This window comes from Strongylocentrotus purpuratus, unplaced genomic scaffold (assembly GCF_000002235.5).
Source record: "Strongylocentrotus purpuratus isolate Spur 01 unplaced genomic scaffold, Spur_5.0 spur5_scaffold_1, whole genome shotgun sequence".
In the NCBI taxonomy this organism is placed as follows: domain Eukaryota; kingdom Metazoa; phylum Echinodermata; class Echinoidea; order Camarodonta; family Strongylocentrotidae; genus Strongylocentrotus; species Strongylocentrotus purpuratus.
The window spans coordinates 29,420,073-29,426,164 of record NW_022145594.1 but is presented as its reverse complement, the minus strand read 5'-3'; the positions used below and the strand labels follow the sequence as shown (position 1 = coordinate 29,426,164).

Here is a 6,092-nt window from a genome sequence, read left to right as displayed (position 1 = left end):
GTCTGCTTTTTTTCTCATAATTTAATGAAATGTCAAAGCTTCCGCGCTTCGCGCGGAAGGGGGAAAAATTGAATTCAGACAAGGATTAAGAGTCGAGCACGGTTCAACGAATCGTCTACTTTCTCTAATAATTTAATGAAACGCCTAAACTTCCGTGCTTCGCGCGGGAGGGGAGAACTGAATTCAGATAAGGATTAACAGTCGAGAACGGTACAGCAAATCGTCTTTCTTTTATAATAATTTAAGATAACGTTTAAAGCTTCCGCGCTTCACGCGGGAGGCCTATCACCACACCCCCCCCCTAATGAGAGCGTTTCGCGCGCCCTTTAAAGGGATCGTTTAACAATGTTAAATCTGAGATACACGGCCCTACGTGTTATCAGTGTCTGTGATATGGTGTAATATTGAAGCCCTAAAAAAATCGCGCTTCAAAATGATCAAGAAGTGCCTCAAAAAAGTAAAAATCTTTGGGTGACCAGTTTTACCATACTCGTTTTCCCCAATAGACTGTAGTGTTATGAAAACCGTCCGGCGAACGGTTTTCAAAATTTGTAATTTCAATCATAAATATCTTGATAATCAGACAGGCGATCGGCTTGTAAAAGTCATGGAGTTCCTGACTGACATAAAGGTTTATAATTATCATAGCAGCATGAGCTAAATCCTGGATTTTGTTTCAGATTCTGAGACAAAGTTACCGGATCCCTTTAAGTGATTCGCTTGCTCTCTACCGCCCCTCCCTAAAATAAGATCCTAGCTCCGCGCCTGCATTAAAATATAGCTATGATGCTGACTAAGTTGACGAAATAATTAATATAATGATGTCGTCGAGTAAAATGTCCATTTGCGCATACGCAAGTACTATAGATAGTCCATAGGGAAAATAATTTAGCCTTCGGCCCCGGGTTTATAGGGTTAAATTTGTAGATATTGGACATTTAATTTTGTCGGTAATTGGTGGCTAGTTTTGTCGGTAATCGTTGGCCTCTACACCCCCCCCCCCCCCTGTTTGGATCCATAAGGCAGACGGGGTCTTAACGATCTAAGAGATTTGTAATAATCAGAGGGAGGGGGGGGAGGGAGAACAATAATCTTGCAAACATAGCGATTTTGTGCTCTCATATATAAGAGCAGAAATTTGTTGCCACAAACTTTCACTAATAATTAAATAGTAGAAAAATCTGTATTTTATAGCGAGTTAGAGATCGCTACGGCTGCTGCGCTCTCCTATATAAGAGCAAAATTCAAATAGCGAATTAGATTGCTACAGTTGGCAAACTCCTACTCATAGTAGCAAAATTCAAATAGCGAATTAGTTCGCTACGGCTACTGCGCTCTCCTATATTAATGCAAAATTCAAATACCGGTAGTGAGTTAGATCGCTTAGTTGGCAAACTCCTACTCGTAGTAGCAAAATTCAAATAGCAAGTTAGATTGCTACAGCTGCCGCGCTCTCTTATATAAATGAGAAATCAAATGGCAAGTTACATCACTAGGGCTGCTGCGCTCTCATGTATACAAGTGCAAAATTCAAACAGCGAGTTGGATTGCTACGGCTGCTGTGCTCTCCTATATAAGAGCAAAATTCAAATAGAGAGTTAGATCGCTACAGTTGGCAAACTCATACTAGTTGTAGCAAAATTCAAATCGCGAGTTAGATCGCTACGCCTGCTGCGTTCCCCTTTTGCTCTTATATATATGAGAGCGCAGCAGCCATATAGCGATCTAATTTTTGTTTGTTTACTTGCTGAGTTTAAATTTACATTTGAGACTTAATATGTAATTCTTTCTGGTATGTTTACTACTCACCATGTTAATTTAAAGGTTGGTTCAAGTGCGTGTTATTTAAATCTTTACAAAAAAACAAATCGCTGAATTACTCGAGAAAATCCAATCTGACTGTTGTATACAAAGACGCGTAATCCAAAGCCGATAATCTGATGCACGCGATGGTACTTTCAATAGCGCTGCAAAAGCACTCAGCACGGTGCAATGGGCATGAACAATAACTGTTATTACATATGCGCGCTAGCGTGAACAAAGCAGAGTAGCGGTGGCTCGCTAGCATGAACGTGGCAGTCAATCGATAGCACGCTCGCATGCACACGGCACTATAACAATAGCGCGCTAGCAGTCTCATGGCAGGATAAGAGTTAATAGAGGAGATAATACCAGTTACAAACTCCACACAATCTTGCAAACACCAAAGATTCTTAAAGCACATTGTGAAAAGCGGAAGAGGAAAATTCATCTATGAGATCATTTCAAATAAGATCTCCTTTACAACTGCCTATGACAAGCTGCTAATTGACCAGATTCCACAATGAAGTAAAGGTAAAAGAGACATTGTAGACCAGGTAGCAGCTGAGGATGCTTTCATTAAAATGAAAATATAGAGGTGGGATACAATTTCTGAAACTAAACAGTCCAGTATCTCACACCTTGGTACTGCATTTAAATGACATCTATCTTTTAAAATCTGGGCCCCGTCTTATACAAAGTTGCGATTTATCTTAACTGAGGAGCCTAATGCTCATTGTCCAAATTTTTTTTTACCTTGAAACCAAGTGACAACTCCGGATAGACAATGGCATTCGATGGATTATGACGCAGAGAGCATATAATGAAACTGCCACACACACACACCCCCCTCCCCCTGCCAAAATGTTATCTATGTAACTGTACAAGCGAGAGAGCAAGGCGAGAGAGCAAGGCGACCGGCTTAGGAAATAGCAAGGGAGCTCAGCGATCGAGTAGTAGGCCTACATGTATGTAGAGTTCCCCATTTTGAACATACAAGTGTTTTTTCTATTCATTCCTCCTTAAATGGTGAACATAATTAACACAAACTGTAGAGAAATACAGTCTATGGGTGGTATTCTCGAAAGCGGCCTAAGTTAAACCTGGCCTAACTTAGTCCGTGGTTTAGTTAGGCCAGGCTTAACTTAGGCCTCTGACCTAAGTCATTTTCATTTCTCGAAAGGTGGCCTAACTGATCCATGGTTTAAACCTGGCCTAACTTAGTCCATGGATTATTCACCATGGTTACAGTTACTGCACATGCTCAGTATAAGCTGCGACGTCACAATGCACTAAGACAATGGGCTAAGACAATGGATGCGTGCAGTGTGGAGAGGATGCATCACCTCAACAACTTGAGCAATATGACGTGCAGGGGCGGCGGAGCGACTTCCAAAGCGGGGGGCAGCACCAACAAAAAGGGCACTTGCTGGAATTGTATCATTGTTAAAAGGGAAATTATCAGAGGTGAAAAGGGTCACATATCGCACCTGAAAAGGGGCATTGAACATATTTTAAAAGGGGCACTTATGAGAATGAAAAAGAGGCACTTACAAAAAAGGAAATGTGCATTTGTTGAAAGAAAAGGGGCACCAATAATTCTGTTAATAGGGGCACCTCTCAAATTTAAATAGGGCAATTATCAGAGGTGAAGGGGCACTTCTCAAAAGTGAAAAGGGGCACTTATTGCAAAGGAAAATGGAAACTTGTCAAAGGAAAAGGGGCGCGTGTCAAAATTAAAGGGGCACTTATCAGAGGTGAAAAGGGGAAGGGGCACTTTTCCTATGGAAAAAGGGGCACTTCTTACAAAGTTAAAAGGGAACTTTCCTATATAAAAAGGGGCATTTGAAAAAGGGGGCACTGTACCCCCCCCCCCAACTCTTTCTCCCTATCTCCATCTCTCTCTCACACACACACTATCTCACATCATTGTTTATTTCTCTCACCATTAAATTGTTCTTTCTCATTTGGTTCCCTTTCTCTTTTACTCTATCTCTCTCTCTCCCTCTCTGTTCTCTCACTGTTCTCTTTCAAGACTTTTCCATGTATAATTCAATGAACCCATCAGTATGCACACTTAAAATCAAAAGATATGAAAGGAATATTGTATATAACATATCAACAATTATGTTCAAGTTATTTATTTTTCTTAAAACAGAAAAGATTGTAATTCACAATGAATACGATTATAAAATTGAAGGTCAAATATTAAGCTCCAATAGCCTCATAATCTGCTACTTGAAACTATTAGAATTAAATTTTATGTATTTGTTACATTACTTTTTCCCATTTTTTTAAAACAAAGCATAGTCTACTTTTGAGCCATGTTTCATGACTTGCACTATATTATAAAACACATCATAAAACATGATTTAAATGATTCTAAATCACAATTTTTCCAGTGAAACAATGAACATCTGATGTACATAAAAACATCCTTATGACTTATGAGTGATGGTTGCTTTGTGGTTCACACACACAACAAGGACATATCAGGCTTTTTATCAATGGTTGCTTGTTTGTTACCATAGCTTCATGTTATGAGGATTATAATACAAAGGTTTGGATCCCCATGCAGTCACAGTTACAGCAGATGGAGTCTGGTTCATTGAAGAGTCTGGTTCATTGAAGAGGCTAAGTAGAACTTCATAGTCCTTGCAAGTATGTCTGTTGAATGAAAAGAGAAAGGAATGAAAGGAAGCACATTGAAACCTATTTCTGTTAAACATTAAAAAGGTCTTGCATGTACATTGTGGTAAAAGTGGAGTGCATAATCAATTACATGAAAGTATTGATTGAAAAATGTGAATGAACAAATGCCATCCTTGAAGTACCTGGGCATACAAACAACAACTTATTCAGCCTACCTGTCAGATATTCAGCAGCTCAGTAGTTCTCCTTCCTCTCTCTGAATTTGTCTCAGTTATCAGGGAATTTGCCTTCATTTATTTTACTGAAGAAAAACATCATCCTGAAACTAAAATAAAAAGGTTTAGACCTCATTAAAATACCAAAGATCTACTTCATTGATAATTGGTCTTAGTTAGAGTGTCAATCATATTCTAACTTTAAAAAAAAAACTTAAGGCGCCTTTCATGTAGGCAGTGACTAGGCACCCCCTCCCCACTCAGTTACTAGTAATCATTGATTTACAGAATGACTACCAGTTTCTCTTTTAAAGTCAAGAACAAACATACACATTCTTGCAGTACTATCTCATAAATATGCTTGCACCAAGTTGTACTTGCCATGTGATGGCCTAAGAAAGCCCTAAGTAGTTAAAGTCTATAGCCAAGTTAGTCCCTTTCCTAAAATCAAGTCTAGATGTCTACATCTTACTTAGATAACCAGCCGACAGTTGGCCTAACCTAGATGCAGCCTGGAATGGAGATTTTACAAGGCCCTAATCGTTAGAGCCCAACTTTTCCATTTTAGTTCAATCTAGCATTAGACCAAAGATTGTCTTTGTTTATGTTATCTCCCAAAATGAGCTTCGTGAAAGGGAAAAAGTAAAATGAAAATTTACTGCACTATACTGTACTGCAGTTTGTAGGTCTCTAAGTCTTATATGGTCCATAATTGTTAGTGGTAGGTTTGAATTTTCTTCTGACCCAAATTTGAAAGTAATTAATCAACTGTTGATTATTTGTGTCTTATTTTCAGATAGTTCCGCCCAGAAGTCTAGGCCAAGCTGTCACTGTCAGGAGTGACTGGTAGCCATGGCAACCGAGCTGAAAATATTAGCTCATGCCGATTTCAAATGAATAAAAGTTTGAGTGTAGATTGCACCTACATTCATCAGAAAAAACAATTTTAAATCACTTCATAATGTACCTGTAGACACATCTGCAGATTCATAAAATCAGCAGATCTGTTTAATAAAAATTGTATAAACATGATTTAGTTTACAAAATTTAGGCGTAATTACAGCTTTACTCACCAGCAGACTTTCCAAGAAAAATGGAGTACCGGTATCTATTTTTCCTGTTCAGGAAATAACTGGTGATTGGCCAACTGGCTTGGAGACGCCTATGTGGGTGCAATCAATAGCACCGACCATATTAACGCCAGGGAAATGGCAGTAATTATAAAATTCATGTTGGGTCTGCACTCTGCAGGACTGCCTCTCTTGTTGAAGGAATTGAGATGTATTGCTCCAATCTCCTGGCAATGGCTCTTGAGATGGACTTCACAAGGCGGGACACCGTAGCTTGGGAGAAGACTTCTTTTTTCATCCCCATGCATCAATTGAAAAGAACCTGAAATAGCAGAAAATCAAGATGAAAAATATG

The 6,092-nt window shown here is 39.1% G+C and overlaps 1 long non-coding RNA gene across 1 annotated transcript; it reads right to left on the bottom strand.

The window, feature by feature from the left end:
• Positions 1–4,413: 4,413 nt before the first annotated feature.
• Positions 4,414–5,768, bottom strand: LOC105441609. Its single transcript, XR_972096.2, has 3 exons — positions 5,741–5,768; positions 4,668–4,771; positions 4,414–4,467 (listed from the first exon to the last, which is right to left on the bottom strand). It is a non-coding gene; the product is annotated as an uncharacterized LOC105441609 (long non-coding RNA).
• Between the last annotated feature and the right edge of the window lie 324 nt (positions 5,769–6,092).